The 26,657-nt window shown below is 48.7% G+C and overlaps 2 pseudogenes; both read right to left on the bottom strand.

Annotated features, from left to right (window-relative positions):
• Positions 1-4,055: 4,055 nt before the first annotated feature.
• Positions 4,056-5,144, bottom strand: LOC136548235 (BTB/POZ and MATH domain-containing protein 1-like; annotated as a pseudogene).
• Positions 5,145-8,400: 3,256 nt separating this feature from the next.
• LOC136548234 (alpha-L-fucosidase 2-like) lies at positions 8,401-23,052 on the bottom strand (annotated as a pseudogene).
• Positions 23,053-26,657: the final 3,605 nt, after the last annotated feature.

The raw sequence follows: 26,657 nt of genomic DNA, 5'->3' as shown, positions 1-26,657 counted from the left end.
AGGAGGAGCTGATAACCATCAAATGTTGATGCTTTCAAATAGACAAGAATGCAACTACACTTCTTGCCCAACGACCGAAGGTTGGCTCACCTCGCCCGACCCCTGAGGGTTGGACTTTGCCTCGCCCCATGTCTGTGGGCAGACTCTGCCTCGCCCGATGTCCGAGGCCTGGTTCTGCCATGCCCGACCCCCGAGGGCTGGACTCCGCCTCGCTCGACGTCTAGGGGCAGACTCCACCTCGCCCAACGGATGAGGGTTGGCTCTACCTCGCCCGATGACTAGGGGCTGGGCTCCACCTTGCCCGACGTCCAGGGGTAGGATCTGCCTCACTCAATGTCTGGGGGCAGACTTCGCCTCGCCCGACATCCGAGGGCAGACTCCACCGAGGGTAGACTCTGCCTCACTCTCTGCCTCGCCCGACATCTAGGGGGAGACTCCGCCTCGCCCGACATCTAAGGATAGACTCCGCCTTGCCTTACGTCTGAGGGTAGACTCCGCCTCACCCGACGTCTGTGTGCTACTCCTTCATAACTACGTGTGCAGATAAGGTGGGGCACTCAAGTCAACCGCAATACCGAGGACCATACCCTGCACGCCTGTAGGAAAGTACCATCAGGATATGACCAGACGGGCACTTTAAGCCCTTCTAGGCATGTCAGAGCCCAAATAGTGTTGTGGGTGCTGACATTTGTCCTACAGTGTTATGGGCGTCGGCATTTGCCCTCGGACACGAATCCTAACAAAAACATACGACAACCACTATGGTTCAGGAGGAAACTCATGTCATCTACAGTAATGAACATGGGGCCTCTATGCCATCTGCTCCCCATAGGGTCATGGCTCGGCACCCTAGTGCGTCGCGCTGCCCGTCGGGGTAGGATGGGATGTGACCACTTGCTGAATGAATCCAGAGCACGGCCCTATCAGGATCACCGAACATGCTATCCCTGGCACCATCTATCGTGTCAACAAGGCAGACTCAAAGGAAAAGGAAGACCTGGCACCTTCGAAGGACCTTCTTTGCCTCTGGTTTTCTTCTTTCTCTCATCTGTAATCCCTGCTCCCCCTTGATCTATAGAAGGGAGGGTAGGGCCCCCCACTAAGGGGACGGATCAATTCAACACACCACGCATCACATAACACATAGCTGAGCAGCAACCAAGCTCTCAGCACCCTTTCAACCTTTTCATCAGAGACTTGGGACCTATCCCTCTCTCGACCGTTTGTACCTCCTACTACGAACCTTACAGTGCTAATAACATGAGTAGCAGTAGCAAACTGGACGTAGGACATTCTGTCCAAACCAGTATAAACCTTGTGTCTTTTAGCACACCATCCAGGCCCAACGCGCAACAAATACAAATTTACTAGTTGGTGTTTACTCAAAACACCAACACTAGCAGACAGGCGCGCGCTTCTGACCGGTGTGGCCCGCGCGGCCGCAGTGTCTTAAATGACAAGGCCTCGAACTGGACCGGCAGCAGCGCAGAGGGCATAGCGGACAGGCGTGTACACGACGACGATGCAATAGCAGCGGCAACGTCGCGGCATGAAGCGGGTCGGCAGTGCGGTGAGGCAGTAGTGCGTGAACGTGATGGCAAGGTGATAACACCGGCAATGACTTCATCGTGGCGCGGGGCGGGCGGCAGCAACTCTGCGTGGCGGGCTAGCGGCAGCCGGGCCATAGCCAGGCCAGAGGCAGCCACGGCTGACCGCGTGAGGCAGAGCACACACACGTGACCAATGCAGTGACGCCGAGCGCCCAAGCATGGTGACTGCGCCCACGCGGCCAACCAGCCCGAGACCGAGTCGTGCATAAATTTTAAAGCGCCTAAAACAACTAAACGGTTGCTTCAGGAGCCAAACCATCTTCACCATGCTCAAGAGGGTATATGAGACTACCAAATTGAGCGATAACACTACACCACCCCTTAACCCAATCTCTCAAAATAATTTGCTAAACATAGCAATGTCTAGCTGGTGACAGACTTGGAAATTTTCTAAGTTTTTTAGCTGAACTTGATTTCAATTTGCAATTTCTAGGCTAGTAGAAATACTAGCTGGCAATATCATTTTTCAACAGCAAGTATTTCACTGTCATCTACAAAGTTTATACTTCAAACTTTATTTAAGTATCACACACATGTTCTATAGTATTTTCGCTTAATAAAAATTGGTTTTCAACTCTACTTGATATACATGAGCTATTGAATCAACTTTCATTTAACATTTTTATTGATCATTTTAAGTTGCAAGAAATTTATCTACACATTCTATCACATGCATTAACACATAAACATGATGCTCATGACATGTTTTAGTAAATGATTTAGGGTGTAACACCGAGGGTGTTACAAATGTCCCCTCGAGCGCTCCCGTGGGTGGAAGGGTTGGGCGAAAGAGAGAGAGGTTGTGGTAGGGTGACCCAAGGTAGCCTGTGGCGCTAGGTTAAACACGCCACGCACTACGCTCCCCATGACGGACGGCGATCCAGGCTCGCCATCCCCTCATGGCATGACATGCCCGCTGTTCCTCTGGCTGACGACGTCTGTAGGGGAAACTGATCGTTGGTGGGGGCGAGGATGTGGTGGAGGAGCGGTCGTCGGCCGCGTTGGCCATGGTGTGTTGGACAATGGCAATTGCGGCAACATGAGGTGACATCCGACATCCTGGGCGGTGCCGGCCACGTGGCACGCGCTCCAGCGCCGACTCCCCCATGCGGCTAGGTCGATGGGGAGGAAGCCATCATCGGGGAGGGAGCGGCCGCCATGGCCAGCGCCTGCCCTAACAGTGAGCGTCCGGTGATCCTGCCATGGCTAGTGCCCGCGCGCAGCTGGTGGAGGGAGGGGGTGGGAGAAGGGAGGGTAGGGGAGGGGGAGGGGGAGGGGGCCATCGGTGTCGGGATGGCGGGCGGCGGCGGTGGCGGCGGCCGCTAGGGATGCAAGACCCTCGGCCCATCAAACTGAATGCAAACATAACAATGGTTTTGCAGCTGACATCAAACTGTCAGATAGCAAATTATGCCATGGATTAACATAACAAGAAGAATTGAGCTGACAGCCTGACAACAAAGCATGCCCTGGATTAACTTGCAGACCAGAAACAAACTATTGGAACATCAAAGAGCTTTCGTAACATCCTTGAAGAAATGCCAAGAGGCACCACCAATTGTAGCATGACACCAAAAATCACTATTTTGCCAATGTTTTTGGCTTTCTCCGTTTTAGGTGACTAATGGTTTGCTTAACCATCAGTCACCGTACCAATCTCATGAATCCTCATGCACGACCGTAATCTTCTTAATCGTGCCCCAACCCTGTCTCTTCTTCTTCGCACGCGGTCGTCGTCTTCTCCCTCTCCGATGCCCCACCTCCGCCTCGTCCTCTCCCCCATCGCCGCCCATCGCGGTGTGCTAGGGTTTTGCCGAAGCTCGGCGGCCACAGCGGCGGCCGTGGAGCTCTGGCGAAACCTTAGCGTGCCCACAGCGATCGCCTTCCTCCCCTCGCCCTCCTTCTTTCGCGGAGTGCTCTGGCAATGGAGCTCCCCCGCCCAATCTGGCCCATCCGCCTCCACCGCCGCCAGGGCCCCTAAACCACCTTGTCGCCGTCCCCACAGCCTGACCGACCTTCCTCCTCCTGAACCCCCTTCTATGCCCGCCGGAGATGGAGAAGAAGAGAGGGAGAGTTAGAGAGAGGGGGCGCTGAACTTACTCGACGCCGACGATGTCCTCACCAGAACCCTTGCCGCGGGCGTGGTTGGACATGTGGCCGCCATCAACTGACAGATAAGCAGGATAACAGGCGATTGTGTTTGAGTAATTGTGAATGTTTTTTTTACATTGATACTAGATTCAAGCTATAATTTTGGTACCTCTCCGAGGACCATAGAAACCCTTAACATCAAAACAGAAAATCGACTAGTCTCTTGGATCTCAGTAGCAAGGACACAGAGCACAATGGAATTAGGATAGATATGTCCACCTGGCAGCTGAAGAACAGTCTACCTGAAGACACAAGTCCAGAAAACATTAACAGCCATTGCCGAAATACCAAGCATCACGGAACTAGGTTGCCAAGCATGATAACGAACTCCTCCATAATAGAGGGGCAGCTGCTGGTCAGATGCTTGAAGCCATCACTTGCCACGGCCGCCCTCAGATTCGCGGCGGAGCAAAGAAACTCAAAGCACGCCTTCTTCAGGCCGTGGCAATGGTGCTGCTCGGCTAGCGTCAGTATGGCTACCACCGTGCCGACATCAATGTACTTGCACAGCTTGTCCTCACACATCAACTTCAGCCTCTCCAAGCCGTACATGTCCGCTGCGACCAGCAGATGCTACACCATGACGTCTTCTTCCTCCTCTTCCCCTTCCTCTTCCTTTGATGTCTCCGGGAACATGTCGGTGTACACGAAGTGGAGAAGGCCGCTGAACGCCCACGCCTCCATGTCGTCGACGCGGACGACGCCGGCGGCGGCATCGCTCTCCTTCATCGCACCGAAGAGCTCCACTCTGAACACCGGCGACCGCGCCGCGAGCACGCACCGGTGCGCGGAGAAGGTGCGGCCGCCGACGTCGAACACCACGTCGGCGCCCTTCTCGTCCCAGAGGAGGTCGCCGAGGTGCTGGTGCAGGTCGGATGCCGGAACGGCGACGGATCCAGACGCAGCGGCCTCCACGCGGACATCACCGATGACAACGATGTCGCACCGCACGGCGAAGGAGCCGTCCTTGAGATGCTCCGACTTCTCGAATTCTTGCCTCTTCGTGAAGTACGCGTAGCCCAAAGTAGTCTGGTTCTCGAATCTGGTCACGGGTTCCGATGTCAGGGGTTTCTTCTCCTCTTGGTCGACGAAACGGATTTGGTACTTCGCCTTCACGGCCTTGGCGACGCTTTCGCCAAGCTCGAGGAAGAAGGATATGTGATCTGAGGACTACGAGCCGTAGCCTTTGGGGTAGTAGCGGATGGTCCAGCAGTGGCCGCCGACGGTGAAAGGGTGGGACTTGATGTACTCTCCGGTCGGGGTTTCCTTGGTGCCGGCGTAGCCATGGATCCTGAGGATGTGGTACCCGCTTGTTGTGGCGGCGAAGATGGCGGAGGAAGACCCCGACCGCTTGCCGCCGGTGCCTGCTGCATACGTGGCCATCGCAAAAAGAAATCAATCAGGGTTTTGAAGCGGCTTGGTGCGTCTCTCTCTCTCTCGCTTGGTGCGGGTTCCTTGTAGTAGCAGGGTTTTGAAGCGACGCCGCGGAACGGGGAAGATGAGGAGGGACGGGGGAGGGTTAGAGTGATAGACGGCCTATTCGCTGGTTGGTTTCTGGGCTGGTTTGAGCTGGCTAGTGCTGATTTGTTGTGAGAGAAAAATACTGTTGGCTGACTGTTTTGGGCTGGCTGAAACCAACAAGCGAACAGGGTGAGAGTCAGCACGTCGCTCTGCCTTCCTTGTAGGCTGGGCCTTCGCAGCTATGGGCCTACTAGACCGATGCAAAAAGCAGTTGTAGTAAAATCTGGAATCCGTTTCTCAAAAAAAGTAAAATCTGGAATCCTATATTCCTCTGGCCCTATCCTCTAGGTACAGCATTTGCATTAATAAAGAACTTTATTCTCTGTATGTAGAAATCGATATTATTTCATTTCAATTTGTTCCCAAAACTTTCTAAGAAAAATTCCGAATTGGATCCAAAATTGACGGGTTAATATGAGTTTATCCATGCAGTTAGGAACTCTTCAAATAGGAATCCATTTTCTAATTGGCTTATGCGCTTTGGTGAGTGGTCTGAGATCCTTTCGATGGCCTATGTTGTCTTGAAGGGATATCTGTAGTCTAATTCAACTTCTTTTTCACTGCATCTACTTAATTTCAATCAAGTCAAAATTAAAAAAAAATCAAAGACAATTCTTCATTGAAAGAATCCAAGGAGGGGGAGAAAAATAATACGAGAATAGACTATAGTAAAAGAAAAAAGGAAAACGAAAAAAAACCTATGAATCTTTCATCCTTAAAAATGGTGCGGGATGCTTCAATCAATATCCTTCAAACAAAAGAACATAATTTTTATTTCTAACAATATGAAAATAGTATAAATGGAAAATGTGTAATATGATGTGAATAGATTCGTGTAAGAAAGCCTAATTTTCTTATGTATAGAACTTTCTTTTTACTCATAATTTCTAGTAGAATAGAAATTATAAATTACTATAATCGCCCTTTCTATTCTATTATATATATTGGAATAGAACATAGTAGAATAGAATGACTCTTTCTTACTTTCTTAAAAGAGTTTCTTACTAGAGTGAAACAAAACTAAAGAAAGCGAGGGAAAATAAAGTTTGGCAAATTTCTTAATGCAAAACGATCAATTAAAGAAAAGAGAGTTGATACTACAATTCGACTACTCAATCAATTAGTAGTATCCGTAGAGTCCACTCCTCCCCCATAGTACTAGCGAAAGATAAAATGTACTTAACCCACAACACCTAAGGGGGCCATTGGGTGTGACCAAAACGATTTTTAAGTTTGTGGTATGTTCGACACAACCCGTGTCGTGGTCTTGCGCAGAGATTAACACAATAACCAGATGATTCTTTACTATGGTAGCATCTAGGGTTCCTCGACAAATGCGATAGCTCACACCGGGTAAATCTTTACCCCTTCCTCCTCTTACTAATACTACACAATGTTCTTGTAAATTATGGCCAATACCAGGTATATAAGCAGTGATTTCAAATCCAGAGGTTAATCATACTCTGGCAACTTTATGTAAGGAAGAGTTGGGTTTTTTGGGGTTGACAGTGGAAAAAAACTGAATGCAATCATCCGTTTGGTCAACCTTAAGATTCGTGCAGGTTCTTGTTCCTTCTCCATTGGGATGGCGTGGCTGCGTCGGCGGCATGGGCACGGGCATGGTGTAGTGGAATAGAAGCCGAGCTCGCACAGCGGGTAGGCGGGTGGCGGGCACCGGGGTGGAGGTCGCGAGCGGCGAGTTAGGGTTAGGGTTTTGGGTTCTGGGGTTTGGGGGAGGGTTCTTTTGTTGTGGGGCTTAGAGGGGTGGTCAGGGAGGTAGTTGCCAGGGCATGACGGCAGGGGAGTCGCCGCTGCGGGTGGTCGAGCAGGGGCGTCGTTGTTGGCTAGGTTAGCGCGGGGGCGGGGGCAGGCAGCGGCTTCGACGCCGGTGGCGCCGCTAGAGCTGAGAAGGAAGGCGGCGGCGGCAGAGGGAGAAAGAAGGATGGCATGGCCGCGGGGGGGGGGGGGGGGCGAACGAAGGAGGTGGTGATGGTTGGGCCATAGTGGGTTGACGTGGGTAAGTCAGGGCTCCATATAAGAGGCCTTGTATTAAATTTTGTTGGGCCATGTTCGCTGAGCTTTTGTGCCGACTGATGAGTCTCCCTATGCAAATTTGTGTGAATTTCAGCTTTATCAAGTGTACTTTTGCAACTGAACTTTTGCTACAATAGATTGTTCAGGCCTGTTAAATCGATCCGTCTGTGGACTCGTTGCATCTTTGGACTCCTTCGATCTTCTGATGGTCTTGCACATCACTTTATGTCCTCGTTTGTTCATTTTTCAATTCTGGTCTACAAGTTTAGGCGTCGTTTACAGTTATCTGTTTGTCTGTGTAATAGGTGTACGAGAGTAGATGTGAGTAGTGTTATTTTTGCCGGTACTTCTCCACGTTCACTACGTCCGTCTGTTTCCAAAACAATGCTTTTCTTCCCTTTATTTTTCCCTCGGGTGACTTGGTGATCTTGGTTTCATAATACTGTACCACACTTGCTTTTTTAGATCAAAGGCATTTCACCCGGCTTTATTGAAAGCTTAACGAAAGCCATCGATCCGTTGCTGGGAGAACCAGCTTACATTGACGCACAGCAAGTTTTAACATCTAAAAGACAACTTGTACCACACTTGCTTTGCTTTGTTCAGTTTCGAATTTTGTATGATGCAGAAACCTGACAACTTGTTTCAGGGACAGGAAGTAATCGGGTTATTTTAGGGGCATGGTTCGACGCTGCAGATGAAGTATTATATGGCAAGGATAAAGAGAGGATGGATGAGATGAGAAAGTTGAAGCAATGTTGCAAACTGATGCAGCTCAGCCTCCAAGATGTGAAGCTGCTGGATGAATCTGGCACTTGTGGCCGACATGATGCTAATATAAGCAGATTGCTTGGGAGGAGTTTGGTGCATTGTCTTTCACTTTTGGTACATGCAGCACCGTGCTGAAACATTAATTCCTGTTGCTTTGTATAGTTGGTGAGCCGCTGGATGCTGGACTGGTGTTCAAGTGAGAAGGTATTCAACAAAATCATTAATTCCTGTTGTATATGTCAAAATAAGAAGGAGAAGCCTTGTAAATAAATTTGCCTTTCAATTATGTTGGCCATGACATGAGGAAGAAGGGTCACTCTCTTAATTTGATGAGGTAGAGAAAGCACATGTATGTATTAGCTATCAACTCTGTTTGTACTGACTGTATGTAAATTGTGAAAGTTATTTGCCAAGGGGGGCACGCCTCCAAACACTGCAATCCCCTGTTGAACTTGTACACAGTACCGCGGCAAACTCTAACAGAGGTAACGCGCCCACCGTAGTGCAGCTTTGTAACTGAATTCTGGTTTTTCGACCATAACATTGCTTCTTGAAGCTCCCCTTCGTCCCAGCATATGTTTACAGTCACATCTCCTCGAGCCCTCAGCCCTTTGGCACAGCCTCTGGGCCACTTATCGCGCGGCAGCGCAGGGAGCAGGTAGAGATCATTCTGTGTGCTCTGAACCAGCATCTCGGAGATGGCAGCTGTGAACCTGCAGTAAGAATAAGAACATGTTCATATATGTAAACTCTAAAACAAAAGGACGTACCCAGTGTAGAGAGCTCTCGCTCTGTGCAGGGTCTGGGGAAGGGTGTTAGTGGCAAGTCTTACCCTCGCCTGTGCAATACGAGGAGACCGCGACTCGAATTCGGGACCTTCCGGTCACAGGCGGTAAGACTCTACCACTTGCACCAGGCCCGCCCTTCGCATATATGTAAACTCTATCATCTAAAAATTCAGAGAGGCTGGACTGCAGATGTGTCTGTTCTGTTACCCAAAATTTGCGTCAATCTGGAATGGTGGATGCGCTGTCCATAAATTGTTGTACAGTCCTCCTTCAAAGGCGTTCTTTCCATCAGGGGGAACCAAATTCATCAACTTCAGGACCATTCTGTATGCATTCTCGCTGTTCATAAGACGTGCCCAGAGGGCCATCTTCCATGTTGTTGACCATCCTGGGCCATCTTCGCCTAAAAAGCAAATGGATGGTTTTTTCATTTTCAGCGAATTCTATTATAAGAATTGTAGTAGGGATGCAGTTTTGTAACGTTGCTTGTTATAAATAAATTACATAGTGCGTCAAGGTTAAGGGCTTAAGGCTTGGTTGATTGCTCTGCATCTGCCAACTAACCATAGTGCTAGGTGCCAAGCAGTCAATCACCATTGCTCCCCTCAATGCATGGTTACATACTGAATACAATGGTACAAAGATATTCCTGGGATGTCAAATGCATGCAGTTAGTTTTGTGAAGTTGTGCAAACCTCTTTTATAAAGGCTATTAGAAACAGCTCCACAAACATCAGGATTATTGTCCATGGTTATACTATGTCCAGGGTAAAGTCCAAATAGATGCGACAAGTGCCTATGATGGACTTCTGGGTCCTGGAAATCTAGTGCCTGCATAGACAGACATATTCAGAAAATCATTGGAGAGTTCACGGAAAATATATAGAATTTGAAAATACAAACTTGCGATTCAGTGGACATACCCATTCCATGATAGTATTGTCTCTTGCAATGTGAATGGGAGGGAGCCTTGGGAGAACTTTCTTAATCTTCTCAACCAAATCAGTATCAGACTTCTCCAAGATCTATAGTAAGGAAAAACATATCATCATTCTATAATCCAATATCCATCACAAATATACCTCTCTTAATGAAATGTGTCAAATGCATGTTCTAAAAAATATCACACAGTTATGCCATTCAACTTCTCAGAAATAATTATATGTAACCAGATGTAACTATCGCACAATTAATTATATTACCTCTGCAGACAGAAGGACAGCTGAAAAAACTTCCCTTATAATTGAGATGTCCATTGTGGTTGAATAGCTCACGCTCGCTGACTTACTGTCGGGAGCTGTGAAAGCATGCCCCGGAGACGTTGAGGGATTTGTTTGTAGGTAGCCTCCAGGTCCTTCAATCAGCCAGTCAACCAGAAAAGTGGCACAGCCTTCCAGCAATGGATATGCAGTGTACTCCAAAAAGTCCTAAATTTTTTTAAAGCAATGAACTATCAAATAAGTTTTCTACAAATCTTGACATGTATTTGTTTTTTATTGAAATTTGTGGAAACAATTTATTCAGACGTGTTTTTCTTGTTGACTAGATCATGGGCACATGTGAAAAATATGTATTTCTATTAAGAAGGGTTACTTGCCAAATCCAATGAAAGGACAACAGTGGACTGTATACATATACGTACTGGTTCTTACTTTGTCAAGAGAAAACTGATAATGCTCCCATAGATGTGTGCAAAGCCAAGCACCTCCCATTGGCCACACAGCATGCTTAGGATTCTTAATAAAGGCTGAAGACTTCGCCCATACATCTGACACATGATGCGTTACCCATACGCGTGCTTGGTAGTTGACCTGTCACAGTTACATAGTTTTCTCAATAAGTCGCAAAATGAATCAGGTGCAACTTAATTCTGTTTTAAATGTTTACTGTGCTTCATATTCCAATTACATGGAAGAATAAAATCCAATCTCTACTATTAGTGAAGTCACACTTTGTGCTGTCCCCACCTTCACTAACTTAACAATTACAGTGAGTATCTTATCAAAGATATGAATTATAATGTATGTATTTTTCTATTCTTTGTCAGATTTTGTCAATTATCATTATCACTCACTACCGGAAACATCAAATTTGCTGAGTATTTTTATGTTTGCCGAGTGTATTCTCTCGGATACTCGGCAAACAAGTTTTTTGCCGAGTGCTGCGCTAAAAACACTCAGAAAAAAACATTCGGCAAAGAAGAAGTTTGCCGAGTGTCAAAAAAAAAACACTCGACAAAGAGGGGGGTTTGCCGAGTGTTTTCTTTTTTGCACTCGGCAAAGAAGTAAAATCTTTTTCCTGGGAAAGAAAAAGAAGAAAAAAAAACTTTGCCGAATGCCCAAATCTAGGACACTCGGCAAATAAGTAAAATCTTTTTTCTAGGAAAGAAAGAGAAAAAAAATGAAAAAAAACTTTGCCGAGTGCCCAGATCTAGGACACTCGGCAAAGAAGTAAAATCTTTTTTCTGGGAAAGAAGGAGAATAAAAAAATTGAAAACAAAAACTTTATCGAGTGCCAGATCTAGGACACTCAGCAAAGAAGTAAAATCTTTTTTCTGGAAAAGAAGGAGAAGAAAAAAAATGAAAAAAAAACTTTGTCGAGTGCCTAGATCTAGGACACTCGGCAAAGAAGTAAAATCTTTTTTTCCTAGCCGCACCTGCTCCGCCTCCCTCCTCCTTTCCCGCACCCGCACCAGCCCCGCAAGCTCCTCCCGCACCGAGCTGCCTCCCGCCACCACCAAGCCCGCCACGCCACCACTCCCGAGCCCAGTCTTACTCCCTCCTCCCCCAAGCTCCTCCCCCATCGGCGGCCGTGTCGCTTCCTCCCTCGAGTTGCTCCATGGGCGGAGGTACTCCCCCAGTGGCCAAAGCGCCCTTCTTCCCCGACGTGCTCCATCGGCAGCTCGCTCCTCCCCTAAGCTACTCCAACGGCGGCCGACGCGCCCTCCTCCCCCATCTCCTTCTCCGATGACTGTGGTGGCTGGATCCGCGACTGTGGTGGATGGATTCGCCCATGGTGGCCGGATTCGCCGTTGGTGGCCGAATCCGGTGAAGGTGCATCCGGATCGAGCAAAGGCGGCGGCGGATTGAGCAACCCCGGTAGCGGCGGATCCAGCAACCCGCTGACGGCGCATTTGGATCGAGCTGCCCCGGTGGGAGGCCCTAGCTTCGGCACCGGTAGCTCGAGCGTGGTGGCGTGGCGGGCTTGGTGGCGGCGGGAGGCAGCTCGGTGGTGGTGGTGGTGGTGGGCGGCGGTGGCCGGTGGTGCTTGCTTTTTTTATTTTTTTTTCGAAAAAATGTTTGCCGAGTGTTTTTTGGGCACTCGACAAAGTCTTTGCCGAGTGCCCGACAAAAAACACTCGGCAAAGAACGTTTGCCTGATAAAATCTTTGTCGGGTGTCAGTTGCTGAGTGCAACACTCGGTAAAGAGTTTGCCGAGTGTTTTTAGGGCTTTGCCGAGTGCAATAACAAATAACTAATCATTGTATAGTTTTTGGACTACAATAACCCTGTGGTTTCTGGATTCTCAAGAGCTAATAATTATAGAGATTGTGTATGAACCAATGATATATGCATTTGCAATGAGGTAATTAATGGATAAAAATATAGGTGGGTGGTTCAAATTCAGTATCAAGAATATGAATGTAACTTCTATATATATATCAATTAACCTAATCCATAATGACCTTGAAGTTCTGCTAAAACCGATCAGAGGACTGTAAAACTTACCTTCGCTGTTTTGCTACCATTTACGGCAAGAGATTGAAGGAAGTCGAATAATGGTTCCTGGCATTCACTAAGGTTGCAAGGCAGCGTTGGCCAGTAATTCATCTGTAGATTTATGTTAAGATGAGGAGCTGCACTGAAGAGGGCATGGGCCATTGAGGATCTTTTAGTACTGCTCGTCGTAGTTGCGCTTGGCGCGAGGTTGATTGACGGCGGCGACAATGTGTTCTAGCCGGCAGCGACGATTTTGGCTAGGTTTGGGTCCTTCTGTTCGATCACGGCCGCTGTCATGATGGTAACTGTGGTCGTCGAAGCGGCGGTCGTTGTGGCGTCGGTCGTCGGGGCGGTCGTCGTAGCAATGAGGTTGGCGGTGGGTGCCCACATCCTTGTTGAAACGCGCCTCAGCTTCCTTGGCATCGGTGTACTAGTTGGTAGTTGTGATCATCTCGCCAATGCTTGTGGGTGGCTTGCGGTTGAACTTGGAGCGAAGCTCGCGATGGTGGAGTCCTCGGGTGAAGGCGGTGATGACCTCAGTTTCCGTGATGTTGGGAATAGAATTCCTCATCTCGGAAAAGCATCGAATGTAGCTGCGAAGGAGCTCGGATGGCTTCTGGTTGATGCAGTTGAGATCATGCTTGGTGCCTGGCCAAGTACATGTAGCCATATAATTGTTGGTGAAGACTTTTTTTAGCTCTTCCTAGGACCCGATGGAGTTCGGGGCAAGGCTAGTAAACCAACTCATGGTGGGTGGTGTGAGCATGATGGGGAGATAGTTTGCCATGACACTGGTGTCTCCTTCGGTGGCGCGGACAGCGGTGGCATAAGCCTGTAGCCACTGTGTTGGATTCATCCTTCCCTCGTAGGGCTCGACCCCTAGTGATTTTGAAACCACGAGGCCATTAGAGTGTTCGGAGCGCCCTCGTAAATGTTGGGGGACCCTCGAGGTTATGGTCGGCGCCGGTGTTGATCTGCTTAAGAGCTGAGTCCGGATTTCCGTACTCCTGTTCATACTCCTGGCAGGCGGCGTACTTCGTCTTCATGGCGATCGAAGCGACGTTGCTCGATACGTCGTCGTGCATCTCGGAGGTTGCTGAGGTGCACTCAAGCATCCTGTTTGACCTCCTGGTCGTGTTGGCGATGGTGTTCGGCGTGGTGGCCCCCGGCTCCTCCCTAGAGGGGCAGTGACTAGTCGGTGAAATGGCTTTGACTAGGGGCGGCGATTGGATCTCGGCGTAGCTGATCGGTGAATCATGCTCAGTGGAGCATGAAGGTCTCTGACCCTCGCGAATGTCATTAACCTGACAGTGTGCCGCTTTAAGCATGGTAGTGACCTTGCGAGCTCGAGCGTCTAGCGGGAGGCGGGCGAGCTCAGTTGGCGGCCACTGCCAGATTGGCGCTTGGAGTCTTGAAGACGTCATGGCCGTCAATGCGGAGAAATTCTTCGTCGAGGTCGCGGTGGAGTGGAAGTGGCCTTCCTTGTGAGTCGAGCTGATTATTTCGAGCAGCCTCAGCCTGTGCGATAGCTGCCTCATTTTCTTGATGCTGTGCATGGTTGATGTTCTGGTTCTCACGAGCGACATGTTCCTCCTTAGTTTCACCGTTCCGAGGAGGGCTGTCGACGCTGACGTTGAAGATCGCGCCACCCCAGAAGGGTGGGAAAAGGAGCTGCTCGTTGAATGTTTCAGCGAGGGTCTCCATAGAGCCCTGAGACTCAGAGCCTGGATTTTCCTCTAAGATGGTCTAGAGGGATGCTCTGGGGCATCGGCCTATGTGTAGCATGTTGACGGCTAGCGAAGGCTGAACGATGAGCTAGTCGGCTGAGTGGATGGACATCTTCCACCTGGTCGGTGAATTTCCCCCTCAGGGCGTCTTGGTAAGTAACGACAACTGTTGGTGAGCCTAAAAGGGTAGAGTTGTGACTCCTAGAGCTTTTCGAGCAGCCTCCGATAGATCTGGATCGGAGGGGGGGTCGGTGTTGAACCAAAGTATCTAGGGCCGATTCGGCGATGGAGAGGCAATCGGCGAGCTTCAGGCTAACCCGATCGATAGATTCGATCAGATCATCATTGTTGATCTGCCTCCTCTGGTAGCGAGGAAGCGGGTGGGTCATTGATGAAGGCGACCTCGAAAGTGGTTCTAAGATCGGATCTGTAGTTGCAGGCGTGGGGGTGGTCGGCGCAGAAATGATCTGCACCAACTCGAGGAGCTCTCCGACTCTGTCAGCGTTGATGATCTAGGAGATCGATCCGACCGCGAAGATCTGGCCAGGCTATGGAAGGGACGAAGTGCCTGTAGAAAAAACCATCTTGTTCGATAAGGAAACAGCACGCACAGCCCCTATCTGGCGAGCCAACTGTCGATAGAATATCATCGATAGTCCTCCTGAGGGGTATCCCACGAAGGCAGATTGATCGACCGAGGAGCGTGAGATCAAGAATAAGAAGGCAACAGAGACACATGAGTTAGACAGGTTCAGGCCATCAGTATGACGTAATACCCTACTCTTGTGGTCTATTGGTTTGTATTAGCTATCATATGATATTACGTGTGTTTGGAGGGGGTCCTGCCCGCCTTATATAGTCTGGGAAGCAGGGTTACAAGTCGGTTAGATCTAAGAGATAACTGGAAAGTAATAACTGATTATAGGAATCTTGGGATTATACATATCCTAATAGATCTCATAGTATCTTTGGGATATCTTCTAGATATCTTGCGGAAGGCGCCAACCAAAGTCGTGCCCCGCAAGGCTTCGTCTTAGTGGCCTGGGCCACCCCTGAGGACGCAGCCCATGTGGTAAGCCGTGGATATTCGAGGTCATACCCCCCACAACATCAATGTGCTTCATTCTCTCATGGAACATCTGATCTTTAGTGAGACATATAGCACTTTGACTGTCATAAAATAAATTAATGCAAGAATCATCTCCACAAAGCTCAGCAAACAAACCTTTCAACCAAACTTATTCTTTACATGCTTTAGCAATAGCCATGTATTCTGCTTTAGTGGTAGACAGGGCAACAACGGGCTGCAATGTTGCCCTCCAACTCACAACACAACCACCAATAGTGAACACATAACCTGTGAGAGATCTTCTCTTATCCAAATCAGCAGCAAAATCTGAATCCACGTAGCCAGTGAGTCCCTTATCAGTCCTACCAAACTTCAAACAGGCATTTGTTGTGCCACGAAGGTACCTGAAAATTATTGAACAGCCTTCCAATGTTCTTTACTAGGATTAGCCATGTATCTACTAACCAAACTCATAGCATATGATAAATCAGGATGAGAGCAAACCATGGCATACATCAAAGAACCAACAACACTAGAATATGGAACTCTTGACATATACTCAAAATCCTCATCCGTACTAGCACATTGTAAAGCTGATAATTTGAAATGAGGAGCAATAGAAGTACTAACAGACTTTGCATCATGCATGTTGAAACGATGAAGAACTTTCTTAATGTAACTTTGCTGACTAAGAAATAGCAAACTAGAATTCCTATCTCTTGTAATTTCCATACCTAGAATCTTCTTAGCAGCACCAAGATCCTTCATCTCAAACTCACTACTCAATAGTTTCTTCAACATAGTGATTTCTTTCTTGCTCTTGGCAGCAATCAACATATCATCAACATATAATAGCAAATATATAAGTGATCCATCAATAAATTTAATGTATACACAGCTATCAAATTCAGACCTCTTAAAACCTTGTGACATCATAAAAGAATCAAACCTTTTATACCATTGATGAGGAGACTATTTTAAACCATATAAGGACCTCTTTAATTTGCAAACATGATCCTCCTTACCAGGTACTATGAACCCTTCTGGCTGGTCCATGTATATCTTCTCCTTGAGCTCTCCATGTAGAAACGTAGTCTTTACATCTAATTGCTCAAGCTCAAGATCTCGCATAGCAACAATACCGAAAAATATACGTATTGAACTATGCTTTACAACTGGAGAGAACACATCATTATAATCAACGCCAGGAATCTGACTGAAACCTTTTGCTACTAACCTTGCCTTAAATCTTGGAGGTTCACTAGGAGACAAACCCTCCTTTCTTTTGAAGATCCATTTGCAACGAACGACCTTCTTGTGTTTAGGCAAGCGCACAACATCCCATGTGATATTTTTCTCAAGTGACTGCATCTCTTCTTGCATAGCAGAAATCCACTTCTCGCGGTCATCGAAAACAACAGCTTCAGTGTACGTAGCCGGCTCATGAATGTTCTCAACCTGTTCAGCACAACTAAAGGCATAATGAACAATATCACATTCCTCAATTAAACATGGACGAGGTCCACAACTCCTCTTTGTTCTGCGATCTACAATAGACTGATTTTGAAGCTACAAAACAGGAGGTGAGTGCTGAAACAATATCATGAACATTGTTATCAACAATTTCAGTTTCCTGATCATCTACGTGCTCCACCTGCACGCTAACATGTTCCTATTCCTCATCAGAACCAACTGGTAAAACATATGTGGACAAGCTGTCATTAAACATAACAGATTCATTGAAAACAACGTTCCTGCTCATGAAAGTCTTTTTAGTTTCAGGATTCCATAACTTATATCCTTTAACTCTAGAACCATAACCAAGAAACAAACACTTAATGGCTCTAGGTTCTAGCCTTCCGTTATCAACAAGAGCATAAGCAGTGCTAGCCGAAAACTCTCAACTGTGAATAATCAGCAGGCATACCAGACCATACCTCAATGGGAGTTTTCTTATTAAGTGGGATAGAAGGTGACCGGTTGATCAAGTAACAGGTGGTGTTAGCAACCTCAGCCCAAAAACGCCTGTTCATACGAGCATTGGACAGCATGCAACGAGCCCTCGAGATGATGGTTCGGTTCATGCACTCAGCCACACCATTCTGCTCAAGAGTGTATGGGATGGAGTGGTGCCTGACAATGCCTTCTTCCCTGCAGTAATCATTAAAAGCATCCGAACAGAATTCACCACTATTGTCAGTACGAAGCAATTTTATCTTCTTTTTAGTTTGCCTTTCTATCATAACTTTCCACTTCTTAAAAGCAACAAAAGTATCATCTTTATTTTTCAGAAAGTAAGGCCACACTTTTCTAGAGTAATCATCAATAATGGTAAGCATGTAACGAGCACCACCATAAGAAAGCTTACGAGACGGCCCCCATAAATCAGCATGTACATAATCAAGTGTACTTTTGGTGGTATGAATAGATGCATTGAATTTTACCCTCTTGTGCTTACCAAAAACACAGTGCTCACAGAACTTCATCTTACCCATAGTGCAGCCATCCAGTAGGTCTCTCTTGATCAATTCTACCATACCAAGTTCACTCATATGCCCAAGACGCATATGCCAGAGATTAGTTTTACTTGGTTCATCATTAGAAACTAGTAGCAGCAGTGATGAAACCATGTAAAGTACTTCCTCTAAGAACATATAACTTTGCAGAATTCATATCGCCTATCATATGAATGAGAGAGCCTTTTGATACCTTACACACTCCACCTGAACCGAAGTGTCTGTACCCCTTAGAATCAAGTGTGCTGAGGGAGATGAGATTTTTGGCCATCCCTGGTATGTGTCTCACATCTTTCAGTGTGCGTATCATGCCATCATGCATCTTAATCTGAACAGAGCCAATGCCCATGGTCTCACGTGGGTTGTTATCTCCCATACGCACGGCATATCCACTCTACACAGACTTGTAAGAACTGAAGCAATCTTTGTTAGAGCATATATGAAACGAGCATGCAGAATCAAGTATCCATTCATCACGACTAGCAACACAACCAGCAAAAACAACCAGAACATCTCCTGAATCAGAATTATCAACAGCGGAGACAACAGAGGCCTTACCATCACCATCGGATTTATTTTTCGGTTTATACGTACTGTTTCTTTTCTCCTTATTCTGCAGCTTCCAACAATCCTCAATGACATGAGTATCTTTCTTACAATACCTGTAGAACTTATCCCTGCCTCTGGACTTCGAATGGCATTTACCGTTCTTGCTCTTGTCTCAATTATTGTTGTTGTTGTAGGTTTTCTGCTCGGGCCTGCCTCTAACCTGCAACACTTCGCCCTTGGAGGACAACACGTCAGACTGAACCATACCTTTCATCTTCTCCCTCGTCTGGAGGGCCTCATATACTTCCGCAAGGGTTAGTTCATCACGGCTTAATAGTATGGTATCTCGGAAATTTACAAACGAAGTAGGCAGTGAGCATAACAGTAGAAGAGCTAAATCTTCGTCATCATATTTTACCTCCATCGACACTAGGTCGGCAACGATCTCCTTAAAGATCGATAAGTAGTTCATCACCGAACCACCTTCTTGCAGCTTGTGCATGAACAACTTTATCTTCACGTGCATCTTACTGGTTAGATCCTTGGACATGAAGATCGATTCCAGCTTGAGCCAAAGTTCTGCGGCAGTTTTCTCCTACAGCACTTCTTGCAAAATCATTATATAGATGAAGTTGAATCAGAGATAGAGCCTTACGATCCTTCCGCTTCTCTTCAGCGGTCCATGACTTCTGCCCTTTTCCTCCGAAACCGTCCAGCGCCTCATCAAGATCCGAAGATTGTGCCAGAATCGCCCGCATCTTGACTTGCCACAGTGCAAATCTCGTCTTGTAATCCAACAGCGGTAGATCAAACTTCATCGATGCCATCACGAAACCCTAAGGTCCAACCAAGCTCTGGTACCACTTGTTATAAACGATAGGCAATATAAACGACGAAGAATAGTAGATCAAGCACAGGGGACACGAAATTTTAACGTGGAAAACCCTCCCAAGATGGAAGGGAAAAAACCACGGGTATCAGCCAACAAATCTTCACTATATCGGGTGAGGTTACAAACGTCGAAGATTTACAACTTGGGGATACCCTAACCTGGAAGCCTTCCCGTATAGAAGTCTATGATACATCTTTTTCATGAGGGAGGTGGTTCGTATATATAGGGAGGAAAAAACCCCACACCCTCGTCTATTAGCAATACGGAACTGATAGATGGTGTAGTCCCTCTTAACGCTAATGGGCCGCTTCGTTTCGTCCCAAGCTTGAATTTGGATCGTAGCTCAACAGGCTCCAGATTCCTTGCAGATTGGATACTTGAGTCCCAGGCCTAGAGCACGAAATGAGAAGATAGCGTCCATACTGGAATAGCAGTTCAACGAGAGAAGGATCCTCATCAGTAGCAAAACTCTTCACCCTGTCTGCAGGAGTTCTGATGATTATTTCATCATCACCAATTCCTCTTTTCAACATCTCTTTTCCTCCAGTCCTCATCAAACCGCCGTGTGCGTCCTCCCATCCTCCTCCTGGTGGTGAGAGTCGCAAGGTAACATGGTGAAAGAGGCGCTGGTAATCATCCAAATGAGCAGCTTTCAGTTGTTCATACGTCAGACTTCTAGCACGATTCAATGTGGCCACAGCTGCAGATGTGGGATCCAGCCTAGAGTCTGAAGGGCTGACAAACGGACCATCAAACGAGGATGAAGCAGCAACGACCAACACGATCCAGTCTGCAGTATCAAGCCTCAGCTTCTTCTGATCATTCAGGACTGCCGCTTTCGCTTCGCTCCCACCCATCTGCACACCAACAACGGCCGCAAACTTGATGCCTCCTGCTGTTACATCGTCATCACTGGAGCTGCTGGAGTTGCGGCTACTCCTCAGAAGGCCAGCGGGAGGCCTCTGTCCTGGGCAGACGCCCTCCATGACAACCTCATTAGCGTTGGTCACAGTGACGGTGTTCTTTAGCTGGCTGATCAGGGACAGCGTGCAGGAGACGTGCCCTGGCTCGCTTGCGGCGATCCTGGTGACGATGACCTGCTGCGGGTTCGAGCAGAAGTGCTCCCTCGTGTACTGCACCGGCCCGACGCCGTAGGTGACGCGCACTGTCGCCGTGTGTAGATCCAGCTCCCTATTGTAGGAGTCGTACGCCTGCTGCTGGTCGGAACCACCCAACTCCAGGTTTACATCACCCATAGGTTGGTAGAGCTCCGATTGGCCACCGAAGAGGCGTGTGGCTGCCTGCAGTGGCGTCGGCGAAGCGGCGTTGGTCGACGAGCTCCCTCACCGCCGCGAGAGCAGCCGGCGCGTCCGGGTCGGTGTAGCTCCCTGGCGCGCCGGTCCACAGGGTGATTGCTGGCTGGCGGCTGGACCGCTCGTAGATGCCATGCCTGCTCTCTACACCCACGCCCGTTGCCCTGAAGCCTCGGTTCATCATGTGCTTGTCTCTGATCTAAGATTGGCTTTCGTGGCCCGGCTTTCTTCTGTTGCCACTGAGGAGCTCACCCAACTGACCGCTGTGCTTGCAGAAATTAATCTCACCAATGCTCAAGATGTTCGCCGCTGCCCATGGGAGGACAAAGCACATCGTCTCAGTCGCTGCCCATGGGAGGACAAAGCACATCGTCTCAGTTCGTCCATGATATATAAGTCTATCATTGCAGTAGGTGGCAGCTGTGACTATTATAAGTTTATTTCGGAGAACCGTGCCCCTCCCAAAGTTAAGTTTTTTGGCTGGCTACTCGTCCAAGACAGAATCCAAACACGGGAGAATTTCTCAAGAATAACTGCATTGACTCAGTACCTATGTGAGTTGTGCAGTGCTCAGGTTGAAAGCACAGCTCATCTTATTGCCGGTTGCGCCTTTGCAGTTGGCTTTTGGCACTGGATTGGTGTGCAAATTGATGAAGAAGATGTTGCTGCTCTTTGGCGCGTTCAACCATCGTCCACCATCCCTGCTGCCCACTTCAATGCCTTTCTTCTACTTTGTTGTTGGCTGTCTCTGAAAGCACAGGCACGATGTTGTGTTCCGTTCCCTGCCTCCTTGCTACACTCGCCTCTTCGCGGGGTGTCGTGAAGATGCCGAGCTTTGGGCATGTAGGTTGCCCCCATCAGATAGACATGTTGCCCATGCTTGGGCTTTGTTGTTCTCCTCCTCACCCCATGCTAATTTCTCCATAAACGATATGTAACAAACTTGTTCATGTATGCTCCTTTTATGAAATGAAAAGGTGGGGATGCTCTCCCCCCCCCCCCTCCCCCCCCCCCCCCCCGAACTTCTCAAAAAAAAGTCACAGCAACACAACGCATGTTTAGTTTATTTCAGGGATCACTGTAACAAATAAATGTTTAAGCAAAATTGTAATTGTTGGTGAAGCATAGCAAGCAAAATTACGGTTGAGCTGGAGCTTGTCTGATAGGTAATGAACTAGTTTCAGTACATGAGTTGGCCCGATCTTCACGTCAGTAGGTCATGATCAAGATAACTTGCAACAAGGCAGTGGAAATAAAAGGGTAACTTGCTGAAGAATAGCGGAGTAACTAGCTTTATACCTGGCCAAGGTTGGATGTGACCAGGCGACGGGGAGAGAGACACCGAGACCACGAAGACTTCGACTCGATCTCCGAACGACCGTAGAACCACAACCGGAGCTAATCCACACAAGGCGAGGCAGCCGTACTGGAACCCGCAAAGCACGAAATAGTGGATTCCAGAGGAATCTCTTCACAAGTCCTGGAAGAACAAGGAAGAACTAGGGTTTGAGTAAGCACTCGGCAGTTCGGCTGCAATATCACTGGAATTATCAAATCATCGAAAGTACTTTTCTAGTAGCCTAGTGATGGTATTTATACTATAAGAAGTTTCAAAGATAGATGTGAACTGAAGAAACCACATTTGAAGGTGGAAGGTCAACTGGCTAGAGCTTTTATGAGGTGATCTTCAGTTCCCGCGCGTCTTCTGGGCTTCTATGTAGTCTTCAATATTTTGGTCATAACTCCTTCCTTCATAGCTTTCGGGAGACAAAAGATATGACTGTTTCATCTGGATGGTTCTGTCATGCTAGTTTGACTCGAACGTAGCTCTTCTTTCTGATCCATCCTTGATGTATCCTTGTCTTCCTCCTCGGAGAACCTGAGTAATAACAACATGCACGACTTAGGTAGCTCGAAATTACCATCAATGTTTAATTGAAATTCACAAAGTAGTGCGTGCACCTCTTGCTGTATCTTTCGGGCGCGGCTATGGGTGATTGGTCCAGTAGGGACTTGGAGTGGTGTATCAGCTGGTGAGGTGGTCGGAGAGGTCATCGAGGTCAGTGAAGTGGTCGGAGAGGTCACCGAGGTGGTCGGAGAGATCGCCGAGGTGGTCGAAGAGATCGCCGAGGTGGTCGGAGAGATTGCCGAGGTGGTCGGAGAGCTCGCCGAGGTGGTCAGAGAGATCGCCGAGGTGGTCGGAGAGGTCCCCGATGCTGGCGTGGTCACATCATTGTCAGTGGCGATGCCGCCCCACACCATGCCGCCGAGGCTGCCATTCCCGATCGGCGCCACGTCTGTGAAGTATATATTCAGCTGGCGACGCGAAGACCACCATCAGCGGCCACTGCTCCTCCTCCTCTGCCCACGTGGTGGAGGGCCGCCGAGCCATTGCAGCCACCGCATTCCATGGGGATCGATCGGAGGACACAAAGCCGGTCGGGACACGTGGTGGCTTCTGATTTGTTGGGGTGTTTTGGTCTCTAATAGGTGGGTCCCGGTGTCAGTCAACGTTGACTGGTCAACTGATCAATGTTAACCGGGACTAACTGGGCCTCAAGCGGGCAAGGATGGGCTAGGTTTGGGTCGGGCCGGCCCGAACACGTGTCATGTGACTAGCTAACCATGTGGCGGGTCTAGGCTATCTACGGGCTCGGTCCACAAGGTTTGGTTCACGCTAGACAAGGGCTGGCACACCGTAGATCATAGGCTGGTCCACTATGGACCGAGCACACATTATAGTCGTGTGCATGGTGCACCGGGTGCACTCGCTGTTCGAAAAAGGCAGAGAGCTCCTCGGCCCTCAAGTGTTTGAAGCGCGGCTCCAGAGGGCTCGCCAGCGACATGGTCACTCGACGGGGGCGGGGTCTCTCCTTGCTAGTTGCTTGATCCAAAGTGAGTTTGAGATAGATCTAGTGCATTTGCTTAGTTGATTCTCATGGCATTAGTTCATTGTTTGTGTGGGGGTATTAACCCCTATACCCTTATGGCTAAGCTTGGGCCAGCCCGGATCGATGGGTCCGGTCCACCAAAAGACGACGTGCGGCCCGGCTAACCTGATCGGAGTCTCACGCAAGGAGTCAAGGCGGATTTGGCGATCAATCAAGATCCTGGTCGGTTAGAATAGGAATCCTTATCTGGCCACATATGGCAATTGTAACTGGCTAGGATTAGTTTCTAGATCTGTTTCAGTTGAGTCAAGCCACAGCCACCAGCACCCAAGTCACTCACAGCCACTCAACCAACGTGGCTCGCGCAACAACGACCCATCAGACAACTGTCAAGGTGGAAACGGTGGCCATGATGATGGCCAGGATGACAACCGCCGTCGGGACGACAACCACCATGATGTTCGGGCTGATAACTGCTGGGACAACCACGATAATCGCCGCGATAACTACGGTCGTAGGGCTAATCCAGATGGCAATCAAGATCACCGCGATGGCAATAATGATCTCCGCCATTACCTTGGTGGACGCGATCTGCGCGCTCGCATCAACCAAAGAGCCGACGACCGAGCATCCCACGAAAGTTATCGCCGTATGGAATATGACACTGCCCACGGCCCGCCGGGTTTGAAGCAGTTTACTCCACACCTTCGCCAAGTCATATGGCCCAAGAATTTCAAGCTCGAGAAACTTCAGAAGTATGACTGGCAAGGAAAACCCCGAATTATGGGTCATGCTTTACGAGACTGCGTGCAGATCAGCCATGGCTGACTGAGCACGTCATAGTCTAACTATTTCCCAGTCGCTGTTGGCCATGCGGGTCACCAATGGCTGGTCAGCTTGTCAGGCGAACTATTTTGAACTCTTGGCAGGAGCTCAAGCAAGCCTTCATCAACAACTTCATTGCTACTTGTGAACAACCTAGGCAACAAATACGATCTGCAATGGATTCGAGATCGAAAAGATGAGCCACTGCGCGAGTACGTCCGGTGTTTCTCGGAGATGCGCATCAAGGTCCCGTCAATCTCCGACAACGAGGCAATCGAGGCTTTCATCACTGGCCTCCTGCTTTCATGATGCCCTAAGGGACAAGCTTCTCCACAAGAGACCTGATTCGGTCACAGCGCTCCTAGCCACCGCTAAGAAATATGCGAACGCCGATGACGCTAAAAGATAATTATTGAAGAAGCAGCAAGGGTTCCACGCTCCAACCACCCCCCACACCGCTGACGACTACCGCGGCAACCGTGGTCAGAACGACAATTTTGACCGCCGCAACTAGCGCAACGACTCCCGTGACCACCGTGACCAACGTAATCAGCGGCGTAACCGCCATGACAATTACTAGGAGCAAGCGTGCTTGGGAAGACGACGGCGAGGTCAACACCGTTAAAAAGGGTGGCGGACGTCGTAACTATGAAGACGACTATGCCAAAGCATTGAAAGGGCCCTACTGGCTCCATCCTAAGTCAAACCATACCATAGAGAATTGCCGCGTCCTCAAGTCTATCTACACGCGTCAACTAGACTCCGGATACGTCCGACAAGCCTAACGACGTAGGGGAACAATGCAACGATGATAACGACGATGATAATGCAGACCCTCGTCACAAATACGTCAAGCCAACCGATCGCTGTGCACACCATCATCGGAGGCAAAGTGTCCATCGAGACCAACATGAGAACGCAAGCTGCTCGCCCGCGCTTGCTTGAACTGTGGCCAACACCGACCATCTCCTCACCGATCCACGGCTCCCTCCGTGGTCTCACCGCTGAAATCTCCTTCAGCAGAAAGGACCAATGGGCCACAATACCTGAGCCAGGGCATTTTCCCCTAGTCCTTGATCCTTGTATCAATAAGGTTCAAGTTCGATAGAGTACTGATCGATGGCGGCAGCTCCATCGATATACTAGTTCAAGAATCAGTCTGCCCGCCCTGAAGATAGCTCAAGCGGACCTCAAGCCGTACGAGGCACGGTTCTGGGGTGTTCTCCCCGGACAGAGCTCTACACCTCTCGGGCAGATCACGCTACCTGTGCAGTTTGGGACTCCGGACCACTTCCGCACCGACTACGTCAACTTCGTGGTCGCCGACTTCGACGGCACCTACCATGCTATTCTTGGTTGACCGTTGCTCACCAAGTTCATGGCCATACCTCATTACAGGTATCTGGTGCTCAAGATGCCTACCGAGAAAGGAGTTCTAACCCTCTGAGGCAACGTGTACGCAGCTTATACCTGCGAAGATGATAGTTTTAGAATAGCAGAGGCTCATGACCTCTCTATTCGCATGGCCCAGACCGTGCTCGACGCCAAGAAGACCTCGACCGACCACCAAGAGATCCCGAAGCTCGAGGCTCCACGCAAGAACATCAAGTCCAAGGAGCACAAGGTGATCCAGCGGGTCGACGGTGATCCCAGCAAAATGGCCCTTATCGGGGCCAACCTGGATCCCAAATAGGAAGACGCGCTCGTCAGGTTCTTGAGGAGCAACATGGATGTGTTCGCATGGAAACCTGCTGACATGCCTGGTGTACCTCGAAACTTGATCGAGCACTCCTTGAATGTCAACGGCAAGGCCAAACCTATCAAGCAGAAGCTACGACGGTTCGCTCGCGACAAAAAGGAGGCGATTAGGGCAGAAGTTACATGGCTTTTGGTAGCCGGATTTATCAAAGAAGTATATCATCCGGAGTGGTTAGCCAACCTGGTTCTTGTATGCAAAAAGAATAATAAATGGAGAATGTGCGTTGATTACACTGATCTCAACAAACACTGCCCTAAGGACCCCTTTGGCTTACCTCGCATAGACAAGGTCGTAGATTCAACCGCCGGTTGCGAGCTCCTTTCCTTTCTCGATTGCTACTCTGGTTATCACCAGATCGCTCTCAAAAAGGATGACCAGATCAAGACATCTTTTATCACGCCCTTTGGCGCCTACTACTACATGACCATGTCGTTCGGGCTCAAGAACGACGGGGCTACCTACCAACGCGCTATACAAGCTTGCCTCAAAGACAAGATAAAAGATGACCTCGTCGAGGCTTAT

This window comes from Miscanthus floridulus, chromosome 4, assembly GCF_019320115.1.
Source record: "Miscanthus floridulus cultivar M001 chromosome 4, ASM1932011v1, whole genome shotgun sequence".
Lineage (NCBI taxonomy): Eukaryota > Viridiplantae > Streptophyta > Magnoliopsida > Poales > Poaceae > Miscanthus > Miscanthus floridulus.
Note: the sequence above shows the minus strand (reverse complement) of the source record. Positions and strands in the feature narration are given on the sequence as shown.